General features: G+C 46.3%; 1 pseudogene; it reads left to right on the top strand.

Annotated features, from left to right (window-relative positions):
• Positions 1-408: 408 nt before the first annotated feature.
• LOC129079488 (60S ribosomal protein L29-like) lies at positions 409-901 on the top strand (annotated as a pseudogene).
• The last annotated feature ends 21,177 nt before the right edge of the window (positions 902-22,078 follow it).

Below are 22,078 nucleotides of genomic sequence, written 5' to 3'. Positions count from 1 at the left end.
CCAGCCTGACACGCTTGTTACCCATCGAGACTTAAAGGGACACACACCACGGGGCTGGCTGTCATATGCCAGGTGCTGCGAAGCTGGGCTTAGTACATGTGACCTCAATTCATCCTTGCTAAAACCCCAGGACACAGCTAGTATTATGCCCAGTCTACGTATGACAATAATGAGGCTCAAAAAGTCTAAGTTCATTTATAAACAATCTGTTCATTTGACCAAGTTACTTATTTTATATCTACAATGGAACTCACCCGTCAGGATACTTAATACTCTTGCTTAATTTCTGAGCGCAAAACCCCTCAAACAGAAGACATTCAGACCTCCAAAAGGGAATCATTTGGGAGAAAGTAACCTTCAATGAGCCCATTACGCAATTCAATGTGGTCTCTTCCGGTCCCAGGCGCTATGAGAGCCGCAGGCTTAGGTACAGACACAGCCAAGTCCAAGAACCACATCACGCACAACCAGTCCCAAAAATGGCCCAGAAACAGTATCAAGAAACTCCAATCACAAAGAAACAAATCTGTTAAAGGGGCATACCCCACGTTCCTGAGGAACACACACTTGGCCAAGAAGCACAAGAAGGGCCTGAAGAGGCAGGCCAACAACGCCAAGACCATGAGCGCACATGCTGAGGCTGTCCAGGCCCTGGCCAATCCCAAGGGGTTCAAGCTCAAGGTCCTATGGGGCGGCAGCCGCAAGCTCAGTGGACTTGCTTACACTGCTCACCCCAAGCTCGGGAAAGGTGGTCAAGCTCACATCACCACGGCTCTGCCGGCCACAGGCCAAGGCTCAAACCAAGCCTCAGGCTGCAGATGCGGCTGCAGCTCCTGCTCAGGCTCCAGCTCCGTCTCAGGCTCCCAAAGGCACCCAGGCCCCTGCAAAGGCTCCACCGTAGAGGCCTCTGTCTACTGATGTGAGGACTGTTGTGCCCTTGGGCTGCTGTCTGCATGGAGCTGATGTCCTCCTGTGGTGTCTGCGCAAATAAACCTGAGGCAGGATCTGTCAGTCAAAAAAAAAGAATTCTACATGGCCTTTTCTATTAGCTCAATGGTTCTCAATCCTTCTTTGGCCTCTTCCTGTGCAACACACTCAAAGTGGGGCCCAATGCTGGAGACAGCTTCCATTCAGGAAGATCATTCCATTCAAGAAAGCAAGTGGAGTACAATAAGGATGATATTAGAGTGGTAACACTGAGCTCACTCTGTATTTAAAACAAACAAACAAACAAACAAAAAACTTGAACTTTCTATTTTTTTTCCTGTGACAAACTAGTCCTGCCTCTAATCCTAATTTAGCCCTGAAGTGGCGTGGGGCGGCACCTGGCTCAGTCTCTGCTGTGTGAACGGATATCAAGTGTTTCCTCAAGAAGGCGTGCCCTTGCAGGGAAGCCAGACCCGGAGGGGGTGGGGGGGGGGGGCATCATGTCCCCCTCTCAGGCTCCAGTTCTACTTGCCAGGGGCTCCCAGGCCTGCCTCAGACCTGAGATCTCACTGAGATAATGAAGAAAGAAGCACCAGGCTAACAGCCTGCCCTACGTCTTCAGTACATCCTGATAATGTTCCCTAATGCTCACATAAACGGCATGTCCCAGACTGAGCGGCTCCGGGCACTCTGGCAAGGGCCCAGCAGGGCTGCTTCAGCAACACTCCCTGCACCTGAGCATCTTGCTCAGTCAAGGGCAGCTCCTTGGAGGAGAGGTCTACAGAGCTGGAAGTTGCCCCATGAACCTCAGTTCTCTACAGACATGCAGCCCGTATTCAATTACAGGGAAGCTCTCCTGTGCTACATCAATGCTAAACGAAAAGACAGACATGGTTCCAGTCTTCACAGAGCACCCACCCTGGCAGGGAGGTGGTCACTGCCGTACAGGGTGTTAAGAGGAAGGACAAGGAGCTAGGACACCACGGGCCCACACGGTGGGCACCCTCCTCAATCTCCGAAAGGAAGGCACTTTTCTCTACACTGGCGCTTGCACTTAATAAGTTCCTGCTTTGAGCCCAGCATGGAACTAAGCACTGGAAACAACCTAATAAATAAGATACAGGTGGCTTGGCATCTCCTTCTGTGTTTTCACTAACAGTGTCCCCTTCCATATTAGTAGGCTAGGGCTGCCATAACAAAATGCCAGAGACCGGATGGCTTAAACAACAGAACTTATTTTCTTATAATTCTGGAGGCTGGAAGTTCAGCTTCAGGTATTGGTTGGTTTGGTGTCTCTTGAGGCCTCTCTCCTTGGCTTGTAGTCAACTGCGTTCTCACTGTGTTCTCACGTGGCCTTTTCTCTGTGTATGAGCATCCTCAGTATCTCATCCCCTTCTTGTAAGGACACCAATCAGACCGGATCAGGGCATACTGCAGCAGCCTCGTTTTAACTTAACCACCTCCGTAAAAAACCCTGTCTCCAAATATAGTCACACTGGAGGCTGGGGCTTCAACGTATGATTGGGGTGTGGGGCTAGGCAGGCACAGTTTAGTCTATAACATCTTCCATGTATGAAGTATGTTACATTTTGAAGTGTAAAAAATATTTTAACTACCTTCAAGAACATGCGCTTTGCAGACAGGCAAAGCTAAATGTGAGTTCCAGATCTGCCAGTGCTTGACAGTGGACACATGACACATGAGTAAAACCCTCAGTTTTACTCATTTGTAAATTGAGATAATGTTCACATTCTAACTGTCCTGGCAGCTAGAGACTGAGTCACAGAGAGCTCTTGAGGAATGGCACTGATAATGCCAGGAGTATTTATTATGGCAAGAATGGTAGTGTTGGGAAGGCCAAAACAGTAACAGCCAGCATGTATAGAGCACGAATTTCCAAGCACAATTCGAAGTGCATTTGCTCATTTAACTCTTAAGACAATCCTAGGGAGTAGGAACTACTATTATCCCCATTTATAAAGTGAAGCACAAGTTTAAGTAGATGTTCTCAAGGCCATAAACAGCTAACAAAGAGAAGAGCTGGAATTTGAACCCAGGCACCCTGGCTTCCAAGGTCAGTCTTAGCACAATCAATTCCCTAAGGACTTCAGACAGTGCACTGAACCTAAACAAAAACAGTACTACCATGGCCTACAGTTGATATAAAAAAATTAACACCAAGATGATAAGATGCTCAAGAAAGGTAACTTCCCTTTTTGCTTGAACTTCATAGTTTTCATGGATTTTTATTAGGGAAACAATAATGACAACATTTTTCAGACAAGGCAGCCAATATAAAAAATGTAACCCATCTACAAATGAGCTGATGAAATCCCCACCCCAAGTAGAGAACATAGCTTGAGTCTATCCGTTAAAGCCTAGAACGTTGATTAAAATACTTTTATAAAGTAGAAAAAAATGAAGCTAATATTAAAAAATCCTGTTTTATTAATCCCTAAAGGGAGGATTTTATTAATTCCTTTAGAATCCAATAAAAAGTGTGTTTTTTTAATCAATGTTGTTTTCCAACTCCTGTCCAAGTGTCAAATCATAGCAAAGTATCTCCCATTTCTTGAAAAGTGTCCAGATACAGGGTCTGGGGTCAGGAACATGGGGGACAGATATGGACCCAGATCTCTTAAAGACTCCTGTTAGACAAGACAAACTGTGAAATATCAACAAGATATGAAAAAATGGAGTGCAGGTGACGGGTGCAGGAGGGTGATCTTTGTCTATTTTATTCCCATACAAACCGAAACCGTTTGTTTCAGAACAATACCTGGCACATTCTAGGCCCTCAACAAACACTGGCTGGCTAAGTAGCAGAAGAATAATCATGGAGTGTCTTAGAGACGTGGTAAGAAGTTTCACTTCAACTCTGGAAACTATCTAAACTTGAAGCAGGACAACAACGTGCTCTAACTTGATTTGATTTGTTGTAAATCACTTAGACGCACCATGGAGAAGGCACACAGGTGTGGGAAGGCGAATGAGAGTGGATACCAATTAGGAGGTCACTACAAAGTAGGGATGATGACAGCCTGGGCTGGGAGGGCAGCGGTGGTGTCGGGAGGGAGAGGGTGGATCCAGGATATAGTGGGGCCCTAGACTTCACAGGACAAGCTCGTGGATTGGATATGAGAGATGAAGGAAAGAACTGGTATGACCACTTGGCATTTCACAGGTGGATGGGTATGACATTGAGTGAGACGGAAGGAATATAAGGAAGATTGGGTTCAGGGAGGACAGAAATCAAGAATTCTGTTTTTAACACGGGAAGGGTAAGATGTCTACTAGACATTGAAGTAGAGGTACCAAACAGCGGTTGCACATGTAACTTGTGAGCCCAGAAAAGATGTGGCATTCTGAGGGGTGGAAATGTCGACGCAAGGTGGTCCAGCAGAAGCCTCTGAATCAAGGGCAAGGTTTGCTTTTCTACCACCACATTATATCCATGCCTCAGCCAAATTACAATCATAGGAACCTTAGAAACAGACAAACACAGTAAAGGTAAATCCAAACAACCAAGGACACTGTGGATCGGTGCTTGTATGTCTTGAAGAAAATCCAAGACTTCCAAATAGATCTCTACTTCCTTTACGGGGCTTCTCCAAGCCTCTCTAGCCCTTGCCCACGCCCAGCGAGTTCTAGGCTGTTGTTTTTTGGTTCCCACGTATCGTTAAAGTCTACCCTGAAAACTGGGTCTAATCAGATGCATGGTTTCATCGTTTGGGCTTAATGAGGTAAACCAGACCTCCGGTAATATTGCCTGTATAATTGACATGGTTCTCGGGGAAACATTACACTTTATAATGAAAATACTGTATATAATTAGAATCTAATAGGAAGAAAATAGTAATTAGCCAGAATTAACTGAACAGACGCAATCAGGCAAATAAAGGTTATCCTCAGGAGAGGACCCTTCAGAGTTCAAATGCTCGTCCTATAATTGTAGAGAAGCCCCAGTAATTAAGGGTAATTTTCCCTGCATCGTGGTGAAAGGTTTTGTTTTTTGAGTTTTTGGGGCGGGGGGGGGGGGGGGGGGAGGGTGTTGCTGTGTTGCAGAATGAGCCTGGCCAAGGCCTAAAACAGACCTGGAAGGTCACACATACAGAACCATGGTAGAAAGGTGAAGGCAAGAGAAAAGCAGGGAACCTAAAGCCTAAAATTCCAGGTGCGAATTCCAGATCCCACAGTGTAATTAGCCAGCTGTGTGACCTTGAATAAGTCACTCCCTTCTCTGACAATGACAATAACAGTGGCTTTCATAAATTGAATGTCTACTTACCTTGAGCTGTCTTATGCACTTCCCATATAGCGTCTAATCTTCGTGTTCCTGAGCGCTGGATTAACATCCTTTTTTGTTTCATAGCAAAGATTTTTCTTTTCTCCTCCGCCAGAATAAGCCAGACAATGAAAAAATGAATACTACTAATGACAAAAATTACAACTCTCTCCAAGGGTGCTTGTGAGGATCAACTGAGATTATGTCCCTTTTCAAGTTGAAAAGACAAGGACACCTGCCTTTATTGACCACTTTTTTGTGCCAAGAACTTGACAAGAGCCTGCGGCCATCCGACCCCACGACGGAAGGAGCTGCCCCTGCCACAAAACGCCCACCCAAGAAATGACAGGAACCACTACCTGCATGATTGGGGAGCCCGCTCGTGCTCAAAGGCTGCAGCCACAACCACGCTCACAGAAGGCCACCGGGTTGCTCACTGACCTGCTTAACCTCCGGGACAGCCGAAGGGGAGTTTTGCTGGAAGACGGTCAGCCCTGCGCGCTCAGTCACGTGAGCTCCTGGGCTGGCCGCGGAGACACCGACTTCACCTCCGGCTGCGGAGCGTCTCCTGCGTCACGTGTTCCAGGGTCCCGCAAGATCTAAGCAGTTTCTCCTGAGTCACGTGGCCCACGGTCTCCGCAGGTCTAGATTATTTTCTCCGCAAACCTCTTCGCTGTAAGCACTTTCGTCGTACAAGTAATTGGCCGTAAGGCTATTTCGCCGTAAAAGATAAAATAATGAAAAATAAAAGAGGAACATTTGAAAGGACATAATGAAACAGGAGGAAAAAAAAGAATAACAAAATTAAAAAGACTTTACTGCAAGAAGTGAAAACACATTGTCTCCGAAGTCTTTTATTCATAGTATTAAACTTTTTCTTTTTCTTTTTTTTCTTGTTTGCTTCTTGGGCCTGTAATTTCTTCCTTCATTAAGAGAAGTATCAGCTTCCAACCCAAGAATCGATAATGAATGCCCTCGAAGGCTGGTGAATTAGTAGCTGCCTCTTTTGTACTCGCCACAGCTTGTTTAACTTTGGGTTTCGGCGGCTTGGAGGGATGATTGCGCTCAGCGGAGGCTTTGCAAACAGGTTACCGTTTTCTGGTGTCCTGTGCGATCAGGCTTGGCACACACCCATTTCACTGCAAAGGCCACGGTGGAGGCCTGGGTTTATATAATGTAAAATAACTTTAAAAACCTCGTCTGTGGAGAAATGAAACCAAACTGACAACTACCTTAAACACATTAAGTCTGCCAAATGTAAACCAAACTGGTAACCAGTTATTTTCTCTTTTACAGCGAAATTTCCTACCGGCCATGAGTTGAGCAGCGAAAATGTTCGCATGAAAATGCTTGTGGCAACGATGTTTACGGCAAAAATGCTTACACAAAAACCTCGAATGGTTTGTGTCTGGGAATTGGAATGCCCACGAAGAACCTCGTTCTCACTAGCAGGAGAGGGACCTATTTAGCTCAGCGTCACACATCCAGCACTCGGCCATGCACCACCGGACAGGACAGCTGATTCTCTGAGCAGACTCCTATCCGTGAGCACCACCCACCCGCAGCAATGCTCCAGGTGGGCAATGTAGTGGTAGGGCGGTCCTTCGTGGAGATTGCAGGATATGGTAAGTGCTGTAATAAGGAAAGCTGGGGGAGGTTATTGAATACCACCTAGGAAGAATGGAGACCAATCTGGGAAGACTTCCTGAGAGAGGCAGCATTTGGGTAAGGCCTGGCGAGGTGGAAATAGGGGAGAGAGACGTTGCGGCAAAGAAGAGCAGCCTGGGAAAAGGCATAATGGCAAAGGGATAAACGGTACACATCAGGGGGAAATCACTTGAAGCTCTACTATGATAGGTCTTTAGAGAAGCAGAGATTCCTCATGCTCTTCTGGAAGGAGACCTGGGGGCGCCTTGTGTCCTCTGCCCACTCCCACCCTCCTCTCTCCCCATGGGATAAGTAATGCGTTTCCTTGTGAGACTGAAGAACAGCTCCTCTGCCACCCAAAGGGCTTGCTTATTTGGGGAAGTGCAAGGAAGAACAGTGTCTTCCAGGTAAAGATAAAGAGTCTCTGGAGTTCCCTGCACCTGCCTCTGCCCAGGAGAGGCGGGTGCTGGGCGCAGGGACTTGGTCCTACAATTTCAGGCAGGCTTCTCTTTGCTGTGCAAGTTTGTCCATCTGTCACAGACAGGGTGGGTGGGTTCCACAGTCCACATTCAGGAAAAAGGTTCAAGTGCAGCTGGTACTAGTTTTTCTTTCCTGTCTGAATGTTTGTGTTTGTCTTTAATTGAGTCTAACCTGAAGGGGGATAGGAGCCAGAAAGTGTGAGCCTTAGGTCCTCAACCATGTGCTGCAGGATCAGTTAGGATCAGTTCGTGGCTTGGTGTACACAGACCACAGGGCCAGATATGGATGGTGGGAGATAAGGCTGGGAAGGTGAACTAGTGCCTTAGGAAAGGGGGCATGTGAGTTCCAAGTTGTCAAACAATTTCAGTGCCCTTTCTCCCATACCAAATGTCAGATCCACCTGAAATCTGAAATGTACTCTCCCTTTAATGAAAGAGGAATCCAGTCTTAAGGTGCCTGCTTAACAATCTGTGTCTTGAGACTTGTGCCCAAAGCATGCCCGTGTCCTCGGTTCTTGCATCCCATACCCCACACCCCTACCTGTATCAATATCATGTTGATACTAAAGATTTGCATGGGGAAAGGTTGGCGAGTATTCCCAAGAGCCACCGGAGGGAGAATGAATGGATGGACATCAGCCTCTAGTAATATTATCTGTCATCAAAGTGATAGATAGGCATAGCGTGTGTTTATTGAATTCTTATTACATGCAAGGTTTTTAAGAGAAGTCACAGAAACTAGATGGTGGGGTAAACATATTCCCTCCATTTTAAGAATTCACCATTAGCAAGAGAGCTGAGATTGTATAAAATAATTATAATACAAGGTGAGAGGAAATAAGATGATTAGATTACATGCTATAAAGTGCTGTGGGTATACAAAAGAGAGAAAATTCTTTGGCAAGAGAATTTAGAGAAAGTTTCCTGGAAGAGATGGCCTTGAAGCTGAGGTTGAACTCTAGGGTTTTAAAAATGCAGAGATACAAGGAGTGCCTTCCCGGTGGATGAAGCATAATAGGCAAGGCCAAGGGGCTAACAAATTGTGGGGCAAACATGGGGAGGAACAGGAAATCATGAGCGCCACCAGCTCCATGCACAGAAGCATTCTGAAAACTATGTGGAAGCCAAATCTTGCAGGACTTTGATTGCAAAAGGAGCTGGACTTCGGCTGGATTTTGACAAGGTATTTCAGCAAGAAGAAAGATGACTCAAGCGGAGCTGTATCCCAGTGCAGTGGACCACAGCAGCGCCCCCTGGAGGAATTAGATTGAGAAGAGGAGACTTCCTGGCTGTCTTCCCTGGAGCTTGTCTCTCACCTGTGCTGAGTGACTAGCTGAATGATGGGAGGCGACATCAGAGGCTGGTTTTGCAGATCACCATGTGCCTCTGCCCCCTTCCTTTCCTCTGCCAGAGCGGGACCCAAGGCAGTTCTGATGACCACAAGTGCAGCCCTCTTGCTTGGGCCTCCTACTTCTATTATTAAAGCCACTTAATGCCTAATTACTCAACCAGCCACAGGCCTTCAGCGCGCTTCTTGCCAGAGAGCAATCGGATTTGTCAGACATTTCCAAACAGCACACAACTCTCTTGGAGGTCTCAGAATAGCTATGTCAGTGGCCCTAATGGAACATAATTTCCTGTAAAGGAAAACTAATTTAATATTTTCAGGTATTATGTAACCAAGTGCCTGCAGAGAGGGAAGAAACTGCTAACGAGAAACAATCAGAGTACGGTACCCCTGTGAAATCAGAAAGCCTGCAGATCTATTTAATGCTGCAAAGGGGACCCACAGGAGTGGCTGATGGCAGAGATGGGTGGGATGGTAGATGGTGAAAGCGTGTCACCCTGGAACTTGGCTAGACAGGGCTTTCAGCCCCAGGTTTGCTGCTTAGTAGCTCTGAGACCATGGACAAGCATGATTTCTGAACCATGCTGAAGTTTTCAGCAGTCGCAAAATGAAAATGATAAAATAATCCCAACTCCTTTGCTTGTTGTGGGGATTAAACAGAAAAGTTTGTGGGTAGCACATAGCATAGTAGCTGGCACTTAAAAAAAAAATGCTTCATAAAAGATTGCTGTTTTATTACAACTTCTATTACTGATCAGAGTCAAGTGAAGTAAAACTTACTTTTCGCTCCCCTTTCAGGGAGAAAGGTTGAGGTCAGGATACCAGCCACCAAAACCTTCTGGGGTTTGCCGACCTTGGTTCTAGAGAAAAGGAAATTGGAGTTCAGAGAGGGAAGTGGACTTGCCCAAGGTCGCCCAGCTGCCAAGCAGTAAGCCAGACTTCAGTCCACATCTGGAGGACACCCTGAACTGTTCTTGCGTCTTTACTCTGCTGTCTCCCCACGAAACCCAGGGGACTCATTCTTTCAGCACTTAATCTCCCTCAATCCTCTAAGCCTTATCTGTTCCGATTAAGCAAGCTTATTGTGCTTGAGATGGGTTATTGCTTTCACAATTCTCTCTCAAGAACATAAGAATAAATCAATCTTTTTGTCTTAATAAGTTTATAATCATGGTGGAATATTTAATGTGCTCATCACCATCCTTGATCTTCAGGCTTCCGTCAGAAAAATCATTCCCTGTCCTTCCCTCACTTACACTTCATGCCCCGCATTTGTTTTTGTTTGCTCTTCTTGGTTTTGTTTTTTCTATTTAAGAGCGTATGCATTCCTCTCCTTCTGCCATCTATTCTCCCCAAAGCTGAATTTTGTCCTCACCGGCCTTTTTGCTAATGTTTGCATTTGCTCGTCGCTTTGCATCCCCATATTTGCTTTGTAAAAGGTCCTAGGGCTCTGAGTTCTCAGAAGGCAGCTTATTTAGTCCCCCCACCCCTTCCCAGGCAGGACTTCATTCATTTATTTATTCTCTCATTCAGTCAGTACTGACTGAGCATCACCAGGTGTGGGTGATACAATGATGACCAAAATAGACGTCTCAGGGAGTAGGAAGGATCAACACTAATCAAATAATTACAAAATACGTAGTCTCAATCTGTGATGCTGAGCAACATAGTAACAGAGGGGGCCTAATTTGTCCATTGGTGGGGGTCGCTGGACAGGCCAAGAAAGGCCTCATGCAGGTGTAGGAGCTGAACAGATAGCAGGATGGAAAGGGACTCCCAGCAGAAAGAACGAAGAGGGAGAAGACTCTTCACCCAAAACTATCTCCTACCTACCGTTTAAAGCTCTCGAGAGGAAAAGCATCTACATTCCACATTTCAGGTGATCAGTTAATAGGCCTCTCTGGTTAGAAATGCTTCTTCCTCCTTTACATTGTAACAGCCCCTTAAACTAGGAGAATCATCTGCAGTGGAACTGGCCCTCGGCTATCATCTTAAGTAACCTCCTCAGTTTACAAATAGACAACCCGGGACCCAGAGAAGGGGAAGTCTTGCCCAAGACATTAGGAGACTCCAGGCCAAGCCCTGACTCTCATTCCAGTGCTCTTTCCCCAGCTTTGCAGTTAAATCCAGTACCATGGAGTTTCTTAAAGACAAGGGGTGCATGTCTTCCCTTATGGATTAACGGTTATCATAGTTATAATAATAGCACCCTTTTGTTCAGATTTTTCCATATTCCAGGTATAGTTAGACGGTTCATGCTTGTTTGCCTTTTTAGAGTCACCCCAGGAACCCAGTGTTACAGGGCTTGGTATGCTTGTTTCTCCCTGTCTCATCTCAGCTGACTGAGCCCTCTGTTCGGCTGAGGACCTCAGGCCACAAAGCAGAAGGGACCCTGCACAGGCCGCCTGAGCCCCCTCTGCATACCACAGCAGGCAGAGCACGGTTGGCCATGTAGGCAGCCTCGGTCTGTGGGCCCCACTGCATACTAATCAGTCACTAGAAATAGATGCATTAGGGACGAAAACATTTACTGGCAACACTATCTGGCTTCAATCTTTCACCTTCACTGAGTAATGAGATGAGCTAGAACATTAAAACCAACAAACAGCCTTTGGTGTTTACAGCAAATGTTTGCAAGAGCACAGGAGCCAGAGGTGCTCTGGGGAACATCTGGATTTCTGGAAACTGTGTGATTACACAGATGTGTGAGATTCATCAAGCTATAAAAATATCCTGTGATGTATGTCGGGGAAGAAAAACAACCTCCCAAAATGGATTTGGTACCAATTATCAATCATAGCAAAGACACCAAAGGAAGGCTAATCTGACTCCAGGCCCGGAGGAGGCCTTCAAAGCCAGGGTGAAGTGCGTGGTTTGGCGAGCGGTCTTTGGTTGGTGAGGGCAGGGTGACCGTGAGGCCTGACGAAGTCAGGGGTCCTATCTATCTATTGCTGCCCTCTCAGGACCCTCTCCGTGAGTACCCATTGCCCTACTTAGATTGAGCGCCTCCTTTTCTTACGCACTTTGGGACCCCTACATTGCCCCAAAGTATCTTCTACTGGCTTCTAAAACGCTGTGTAATATGCCCTGAAGCACTTTCCAGATTGATCGAATGCAGCCACCCCAACTACCAGTATAAGGCCCACCTTGTTCCTCCAAGCATGTAATTTGTCTTCATGCAAACCCACAACATCGTGCCTGACCATGCCCCTCAAAAACTGTCTTGCTTTTTTTCTTGAATGTTTGAACAATAAACAAATGAATGAGTTGCCTCGGGGCCTTTGCGTGGGCTCACGCCCATGCCTGAACTTTCCTAAGTTTCCTAAGTTTCCTAACTTTTCTCCCTCTTCTATAAGCTTCTCAGAACCCAAGATGCTGACTTGTTCATTTTTGTAGCCCTGCTGCCCAGGACAACATCCAATACAAAGTACCACAGTGGCTCTAGGGAAACCCCTGTAAGAGTCAAAAACCCTTCCCAGGAAATCCCGAGGGCGTGTGATTCTAAAAAGAACTGCATGATAACCCCAAACACACCTCGGAGACGTTACACTCTCAAGGAAAGATTCTGGGAGAGCTGCTGCTCTTCTTTTGGGAGCCAAGGTTGGATGAGGTGGTCGTTGCAACGATGCAGGGTTGCGTTAGTGTGAAAGGATAACAGTGTGCTCGGGTGGATATTAAAAATGCAGCGCTAATTATTTCTTTTGGAAATAGAGTTTTGCAACCAATAGTATGAACAGAAAAATATATCAGCACTATGAATAGAAAAATAAAGATATAATATTATTTATGCTATAGCACTCCTTGCTTCATCAAAATCCTTGGAAGGAGGAATCAGCAATTAAAACCAGGCCTTTACTCACATGATGTCTGTATATTATAAGGGGATGTAAATGTAGCTACTTAGTTTAAAATTCACTGAGCCCAGTGTCCAGTTTATTCCACACTGGGAGCCCGATTAGTCTCCACATGCCCATCTATAGCCCTGGCCAAGGCCAGAGTTCAAAGAAACCCCTCTGACCAGCAACCAGGGGCACCTGCTTCTGAGTCAAAAATATTTTACAACACAAAACCACAGCAGAAAGGAGCAGGTCGCCTTCTAGTCCCTTCCATTTCCCACCCCAGCCAGAGCCCCCCTCTTTCTACAAATAAGACCCTGTAGAGTCAATGGCGCTAGGAAATTGCGACTGGAGGACTTAGGGCCTCCCTACACGGCAGGCATCAAGGGACTGTGGACAAGAGCCTGGGGAAAGAGACAAAACGCCCATTCCAATAAGGAAACAGCTTTAATCTATCAAAGTAATTCTCCTTTCAGGGAAAGAGAACATGAAATTGCACAAAATGACTTACAGAATGGCACCCAGTCTGATGAGCGTGGGGCCCAGAGCTCCCTGCACTTAGTATGTAAGGTAGAAAGCCCATTTGAATTTTTTTTTTTTTTAATTCTCCACATGAAAAGGGAGAAGAATGCATTTGTCTCTTCAAAAGATAAGTTTGCCGGAAGCCTGTATTTGGAGGCCATCATAGAGGAGATGGGTGCTTAATGGGGGGAGGGAAAGGAGAGGGGGAGGGGGAGGGGGAGGGGGAGGGGAGGGGGAGGGGAGGGGGAGGGGAGGGAGAGACTGTGGTCTTCAGAAAGAGTGGCATTTTATTCCCAGTCCTGCCATTTCCCCAGCTCTGTCGCCTGCAGGTTGAAGCCTAATACCTCACGTAAGCGGGGCATTCAAATCATTTTAGTATCTAGACCAGGAATCAGTTGTAAACATTTTCTGTGAAAGGACAAAATGGTAAATATTTTAAGCTTTGCACGCCCTCGATCTCTGTCTGCACTGTTCAGCTCTGCCTTTGTAGCCAGAAAGCAGCCATAAATAATACATAAATGAAAAGGAATGACCGTGTTCCAATAAAACTTTATTCTGTGGACACAGACTTGTATTTCATGTAATTTTTTTTTAAAGCCAAAACCATTTTTGGCTCTCAAGCTGCATAAAAGCAGACAGCGGGCCAAGGCGGCCCTCGGTGGGCTCCGCTCGTGGACCCCTGGTCTAGACTCAGCCTGCACTTCTCGCCCCACCTCGGGTTGCTTCTCTGGGTCCTTCAGTAGGAATGGCTGTTTTTCACGCACAAGCCCTCTCATTTCTAGAACCTGTACCATCTCCCTGTTCTTTCTGCCGGGGTTATCTTTCTCTTCCCTTCCAAAACATTATCCCTGTTCTTCAAGCCTCCAATTCATCACCTCCTCTTCAGTGCTCCACCCCACTGCCAAGAAGTAGCCTTTCCACACATACTTTATCTGTGGGTCTCATTTCCTGTTCCAGACTCTAAGCTACCTGTGGACAACACAATATCCTCTAGTTACATTCATTGTTCAATTAATTCCCCAGTGCAGACCTCTGAGGAAGGCACTGTTATTATCCCTAATTCACAGACATGGGGGTTGTATCTCACAGAGGGTTGGTCATGCGCTAGAGGTCACGCAGAACAAGGACTATGCCCCATACATCAGACACAGCCTCCATTCTTGACCCTGATGTTACACTTGCCTGAGAGGGGACCTCACAGCTCCCAAGTTGCAGGCTACACAGTACCTCAAAACAGGAGCACTCACTGTGTGCGTGTTCAAATGCGTGATAAAACTTATATGAAGCCCCAGGGGATTCAAAGTAGGCAAAGACCCTGAACACCAGGGAGAAACAGAAAATCATAGCTGACAATCTGATTTTAAGAGAGGACAGTAAAAACAAAAGATGGTAAATATCAGCCCAATTAACTCACAAAGAGGATTGGTGCCATTTAGTGTAGAGTCTAGTCGCCCTGCCTACACGGGCGTCTTCTAGGCATTGCCGTGCGATGGCACCATTCTGTATGGGATGATCTTAGTGGCAACTAGGAGGCCTCCCAAAATGGTAGTCAATGGTCTGCTTAAAAATCAGGGAAGTATGTGATCAGGGTTTAAACGGATACCCCACCCAGTGATCTTTCTGTTTAATTCTCTGCAGTTGAATAGTTTAGCCCTTATTTATCTAACTATCTCTGCAGAATCACCTATTCCCTGAGGATGGTGGGGACCCAGCAGTTTTTCTGCATCACAATAATGTTGCAGAGAGGCCTCTGTTTGATCTGATCCTCTGTATCTATCTTCTTACTTGGCTGGGAATAGTGTGCCTGTTCTCTTCGGATTCCTATGTGCATACTCAATACAAATCAACTAACACTCAGTTACAACTGTATGTAATGTCCTGTGCTGCATGATACTGATGTGGGACCAATGGTGAGTAAGACAGTGGTTTTGTTTGCAAACTCTGGGCTTTGCAATCTGGGATAAAATCAGATGCTGACAGAGCTCAAGAGCGACGTTTTTCTTACTCTGCCAGAAGACTTTCATCAAAGAGAAAAAGGACATACCATGGAGCAAGGAAAAAATAAATAATCTTCCCCACCAAAAACAAAACAAATCTTGGGTTTTCCCATGTGTTTTTAGTTCCCTTGGTGATGCCTTCCTTATCCTCTACATCTCTAAACCTGAGACAGTAAACTTTGATTTCTAACCTCAGCCCAATACAATCTTGGGGTCTCCTAGTATTTGATCCAGTTCCTATGAGGCTTGTCCAAGTTTTTCCTTTTGCTCCAGGCTGACCATCCTCTCTTTGGAATCTGATCTTGGTATATTTTTATTCCCTGATTTGCTGCTCTGGCCCTGACACTAGCAATTTAGCTGACACCCTACCAGGTGAAAAGAAACAACAGCCACTGTTGTAAGCAGATATCACATATCACTAATTCCATATTCATTCCTTTGGTAAATATTTAGCGAGCATCAGGGCCAGGCACTGGGCCACATACTGGGACAGAAAGATAATGATAACACGTGTGCCCCAGAGGCTGTGGCTATTGATATGAACAGTTGGCACCGCATGATAAGTCCTGTGATCCAATGAACACACACTCTGAAAAGTTCCTCTTTGTAGCAGCCCCTGGGCCAGGTGCCAGGGTTTGGGGGATGAGTAAGAAAAAGTCCCTCCTTCATGGAGCTCATAGGATCACCGGGGCCTGGGGCAGCATTAAGTCTGTTGATAAATATTCAGTCCTTCTACCTCCAAGTGAGTAGTAGAACTGCTCTTCCTCACCTTGTTGGACTCTGGCAGGGTGATTGAACTCCCCTTAGCCAATGAAACATGAGTGGAAGTGACATGTGTCACCTCCAGCCAAAAGCCTTTAAAACGATGGATCCTGTTAGGAGAAAGTTGGGAGGGAGGACCATGGGCAAGTGGCTTTACCTCTCTGTGCCCCTATTTCCTAATCACCAAAATGAACATAATACTTACCTCAGAGGACCGTCAGGAGGATTAAAAGATACAGGAGAGGTCACGCAATTAACACTGCATTATTTATAACATTAGGACTCTAGGTCAAAAGTAACAAACAAACAAAAAAATCTTAAAATACCTTAAGCTAGAAACCATGGGAATAAATTAGCTGGGAAGTCTGAGGGACAGAACTGACTTCCAGAATGTCTGGATCCAAGGAAATTATGGTATGTCCTTAGGTCTCTCCCTTTTTCTCCACCCAACGTGATTCTTACTGGCTTCATCCTTAGACAGGTATGTTCCACAGGTGGGTCAAGAGCTTCGAGAAGCTCTGCGCTAACATGGCTCCACAGCAAGAAGGAGGTTTTCCTCTAACGACGACATCAGGGCTCTGCCCCCAAATTGATCTCTGTGCATGCCTGGGAAGGGGGGAAGGCAAGTGGAGTACTCCTTTAGGTTTCCTGAGTCACCTTGTCAGGGCCACATGATGTACAGCTCCCTCAGATTCACGTGGTGTTGAGGAGTGTCTGTGCCCCAAAGGAAGTAGTGCTCTACAGAAACACTTGGGAAATGTCCACTATGCTGGTGGCTCTGGGAAGAAGGGATAATGTAGATAAGGAGGTGGCTTGAAGCATCATAGGGAAAAGGCAGAAGAAGAAATCTATTCTTGCAGGAGCCTAAAGTGACCTGGGTATGTGTATTTGCATATGCGTGCATATATGTGTATGTGCATTTATGTGTGTATGGGTAGTGTGTGTGTGCATTTGTGTATGTGCATTTGTGTATGCACATGTGTGCATATGAGTTTAAAGGCACATGTGTGTAGGTGGGTGTAGGTGTGTTTGTGCATGCATGTGTGTGCATAAATGTGTGTGCATGCATATATTTGTATGGGCATGTGTGTTTTCACATGTGCATGTGTACATGGCATGCTTGTGTGTATATGTGGGGGTGTGGGGGGTAGATATGGAGGGTGGGCAGGAGTTGGCAGGTGACACGGCTGGACAGACAAGCTACAGTTGGAAGATTCAGTGGTACCTCCTGCAGGGCTGAGTCTTAAGCCATGAGACTGGTGACAGAAAGGCTGTTCTGGAACTCTGAAACATTCAAAGCCCACCAGCAGTTAGGTCTGCAGGCATCATGATGGCTTAGAGGGCACTGTAATCCAAAGAATTAAAAATGGCCAAGAGCACAGAGAACGTGGGGCAAAGGGACCAAATGGCTCAGGCGTCCCAGGGGCTGTGCCAGTTTCCCAAGGGCTCCGCTGGCCTGGGCCTATTTTAGATAGTGATTCAAGGTTTCCAACAGCACCTGGCTCACTGGGCTTAGCTCTTATTGCAGTTCATTAAAAGTGTCCATGGTGGCCGTCGCCCCATGCTCTACTGGAAGGTACAAAGGCAGGGAACCACCAGGGAACAGATTCAAGAGAACACTTCGGGCTCCAGCCTTTTTACAGCTCTGAGAGGATGCTGTCTACGGAACCTGAGACTCCGGATGCGCACGCACACGCACACGCGCACAGTGGTCACCGCATAAGGCGGGAGGCCCTTTGACCAAGAGTGGGGCAGAGGAAAGGGCACGAGTCGGGGAGCCCAGCAGACATGCATTGCAACTCCAACGCCAGTCTGGCTGCGTGGCCACAAGCAGTTCACTTCGCCCTTCTGAGCTTCAGTTTTTTCATCTATACAATGGGGATATTAATACATTTTCCTCAGGATTACTCTTAAGATTGAGTGAGAACAATGTCACTGAAGTGTAGGTTAGGATCCCCCGTGACTGCTTGGAGCTCATGCACGTTAACGCCCATCCCTCTAGTCAAGCGTACCTCCCAGTCCCCTCTGGAAAGTGTTTCCTTCCACTAAATCTATCCAGGGCGTCCCTGGGGAGGTGGATGTCCCCGCTCTATAATAGCCCATCCTTGCTCAACAGCCCTTCAAATTTCCACTCAGCCACTAAGCTTGGGAAGTCACTGTTCCTTCCAGTGCTGTTCTTGCCTTCGGTCAGATGAGAAGGTTTGGATTGAATCAGGGGCCTCAAACAGGTGATTGAAGGGCCCATGAGCTTTGTTTGTCTGCACAGGGTCTGTAGCATTTGAGTGTTGCAACTTTTAGATCCAGCACACACTCTGCTCTACCAGTGATCCCACCCTCGCCATTCCCCCACGGCCCCCATCTGGCTCCTGGCCTGCCTCTGGGTCTGACCTCTGACCTCTGGAGTAAATTATCTCAATGACTTTTCCAGCCCAGAAGTTCTACATCCAGTAGTCCTCCCATCTCCCCCCAAAATCATGACTCTCCCCAGGCCCACTCCCACTATGGCCTCTTAGCCCAGAATGTGAGACTTTCTCCTCTTCCACTTCTCCCAGCTTCTACTCATCTCCCACGGCTTTGGTCTTCTCCAGGGTAACACATTCCATGTTTCCTGAGAAACTTCTCTGAAGCCACCCCAAAGTTACAGTGTTTGGAGGATGCAAACAGCAAGTGTGTACTTTAGAAAGCTTTCTTTAATGAACCCAATCCCAGGCTTATCAATTCATATTTATCACCCTCACTGTCTACACTTCACATCATGTGTGTGCCAGACACTGCCTTAACCTGCTTACCACCAGGTTCTCATATGATCCACAGCCCTGCGAGGGAGGTGCTCTTGTCCCCACTTTACAAATGAGGCAGTGGAGTTTCAAAGAGGTGGAACGACTTACTCAAAGACACACGGCGAGTAAGCCGACAAGCTACTATTTGAAATCGGGTTCATTTGAACCCAAGTCACCATTTTCTTTTTGTTTGTTTGTTTCAGCGTGCCATGCAGTAATAATATCAAAAGTTACAAGATATTGTAGATTAAGAGAGAGAATACAGGAAACTGAATTTGCTTTCCACCCAGAAGCTGCACTGGCTCAGCCCTGAGATTTAAAAAAAGAAAAAGGAAACAAAGAAAAGTCCTCCTCCTCCTGCTCAGCTTGGGGCTGGCGTGAGGGGCAAGATTTAATTTGTACCGATCTGCAAATATTTTCCTCCTAAGTGTCCATTTTCACCAGACATAAATTGGACTGAATTGCCTTTATCTGCTGGAGCTAGAAAACCCGTCTCTATAAATTGATCCCTTAACTCTGCCGCCCTCCTGAAACAATTAGCGGCTCTCTGACAGCTTCCATCTCTCTGGTCATCAGCCACTGGGTCACTAACAGCAAGGCTGTTCTCAAAGGTGGTCTGCTTCTCTGTACCCCTCAATTCTACTTCAGTGCATTCGTTCACTCCAGATTCCTTCCTTCCTGCATCCAGTTCTGCTGCTTCCTCCGCAGCCTCACTGCCTCTGCCCTGGGTCAGGCCCTCGGCTTTCCAGGCTGGGATCGTGCTTTGCAGCTGCTCTCCCCACTTTCCCTCCAATCTGTGCCTGTCCAGCCTTCACACAGTAGCCAGAGTGCTCTGTCTGTCCAGGGGTAAGATGACAACTATCCATCTTCTTCATGGAGGGAGACATGCATGTTCATTCCCCAGGTAGAAGAAGAAGTCTCTATTCTTAATCTGAAGTGGGGAAAGGCTCCAAGCTCCACTTAAGACGAAACAATAATGTATTTCCCTTCTCCTCTTGGGATGGGGAAAGATGCAGACAAACGTGAAGAGTTATCATTTATTCCACGCTTACAATATGCACTCCGGTAGAAGCAGCGTGCATGGGGCTTCCCCAGCTCCATCACCTACCAAGGCTGGATATCTTTTGTTCACTCATTCAGCTCTTTTTCACCTTCCTCTCGTTGGCTCTGTGCCCTGGAAGCTGATCTCTAGGGTCTGGTCGGGATTGGATTCAGACAGTGCCTTGGAGGAGAGGGAGGACAGAGCAATCACTATCTGCCCATCCCCCCAGCCCAGTTCACTCCCCACCTGGCCAAGACCACGGCCCCTTCAGGGAAGCCCTTTCCTACATCACAGCTACTCTCTCCAAGTTCTGATATCTGCTCCCAGCCTTGCCTCATACCCTGGGCTGATTCACAGTCATCTTCCCAGCCCACCCCTTTATTAATCATCCCTGCCTTAACCCTCTTTAGTTACTGCCATTTGAGTGAGTCATCTGTTCCCTGCCACACTCTGACTTCTAGACTGGGGGAACTGGGAAGATGCTGGTCATAGGGTACAAACTTACAGTTCAAAGAGGAAGAAATCCCAGAGATCTAAAGCACAACATAGCGATTATAGACAACAGCACTGTACTATATACTTCAAAGGTGCTGAGAGACTAGATGTTAAATGTTCTCATCACCAAAAAAAAATAGGATAATTATGTGAGGCAATATAGGTGTTAGCTGTATGGATGTATCAGATCAACAACATATTGTACACCTTAAACTTATGCAATGTGATATGTCAGTTATTCCCAGACATCCATACATACATAGGTACATACATAGAATGTCACCCTGGCGAGCCACACCCCTGCTGAGCCTGAGTGTCCCTCCTCCCCTGCCAGAGGAAGACCATAACAGCAGGGGGATGAAAGGGAGGAGGAGGAGCTGCCTGGCTGTGGTGAGAATTAAGTGAGGAAAAGGACTCAAACAGTGTCTGGCTGATAGAAAACACCCCAAAATATTAGTTGTTCTTTATATCATTAAATGGCCAGTGGTACAGTGTTCTCTCAATTTTACAAGCAAAGACATTCTAGTAGAAGTCAAGTGACCAGCAAAGTCACCCTGTACCTACCAGGGCCAGAAATCAACTCCAGGGCTTTCTGGCTCCATAAAATTCATCCTCTAACTGAATTTTATCCAATGCAGTAAAGCATTGAATGGGAAACATTGAGATTCTCCCCTGAGACGTCGAGGTGGGACCTGCCTTCCCTGGTGCCTCAGTCGTAGAGGAAACCTGGGCTCTCTGCAAGGCCCCACAATGCACCTGGATAATCGCTCTGCAGATGCTGAGCTGGGGATGGGGGCCTCCTTGACCCCTGCAGGCAATCAGCTTAGCCCATGAAGCGTGAGATTTAATTACCCTTATCTAAGCTTAAATAACTGTAAATGTTATTGTTGGCCACGCGAATTATCTCGCCCTTTGAAAACACCCAGCCGTTTTCCTGACTCTGTGCTTTCCACGGGCGGGGAGACAATACTGTTAATGTCACTGCAGCCCACCGCTATTGGAACCCCTATGTTGTGCAGACTGTGTGTGTGACACTTTGCAGGACCCACATGAGGTCCAAATTCCTGTTTGTTAGCTATTGGCAAAGAAAGGCAGTTGGCTTAGTGACTGCCACCAGGGGAGAGAGGAAAAGAGAACTGACATCCATAATTCACCACTAGGTAGCTGGGACGTGCTGGGAAAGTTGCTTAACCTCTCTGGTCTTCTTCCTTGTTACATGTCCTCACTCTGTGTTAGTGGTGTCTGGTAAAAAGTGGGAAGTTTTGAGACAAGCACACAGCAAAATGAGGAAGGCTGGGATAAGGGTTTGGACTCACCCAGGGACATGGGCTGGGAGGAAGTTAAGGTCATTGGGTACAGACTTAGTAGGATGTGTAGCCATATGGCTAATGCACAGGCTTTAGAACTAGACATACTTGGGTGCAAGTCCCAGATGGCCAGTTGCTAACTATATGCAATGAGCAAGTTGCTTTTTTTCTGTAGGACTCCATTTTTTTCCTAGTAAAATAAGAATGACAGCACCTCTTCCACAGGGATGTTGAGAATATGGTAGATAGAATACAGGGAGAGAGACAGACAGACAGATAGACAGATGTAAAGCCCTGGAAAAGAGTAAATACTTAAATGGGAAAAATTATTACTTTGCTATTATTATTTATGACCATCTCAAGAATATATAAACAGGCAAGAAGTTTGGTATCCAAAATGATAATGAAGATACATGATAGCAGTAGTTATCAGTTATCATTATTAATATAGTAACTAGCATTTTTAAATTATTATGTGTCAACCCTGTGCTAAGTACATTAAATACATTATTTCAAAAAAGCCTTTACCACCATCTTTAGAATAGATACTATTATTTTATTACTGTCCTCATTTGACAGATGAGGAAACCGAGGCTCAGAGAAGTTAATTGGTTTGCCTAAGGTTGCTCAGCTAGTGAGTGGCTGGCATTG

This window comes from Pteronotus mesoamericanus, unplaced genomic scaffold (assembly GCF_021234165.1).
Source record: "Pteronotus mesoamericanus isolate MK-2021 breed Mesoamerican mustached bat unplaced genomic scaffold, CSHL_Meso_final contig_78, whole genome shotgun sequence".
Classification (NCBI taxonomy): domain Eukaryota; kingdom Metazoa; phylum Chordata; class Mammalia; order Chiroptera; family Mormoopidae; genus Pteronotus; species Pteronotus mesoamericanus.
Note: the sequence above shows the minus strand (reverse complement) of the source record. Positions and strands in the feature narration are given on the sequence as shown.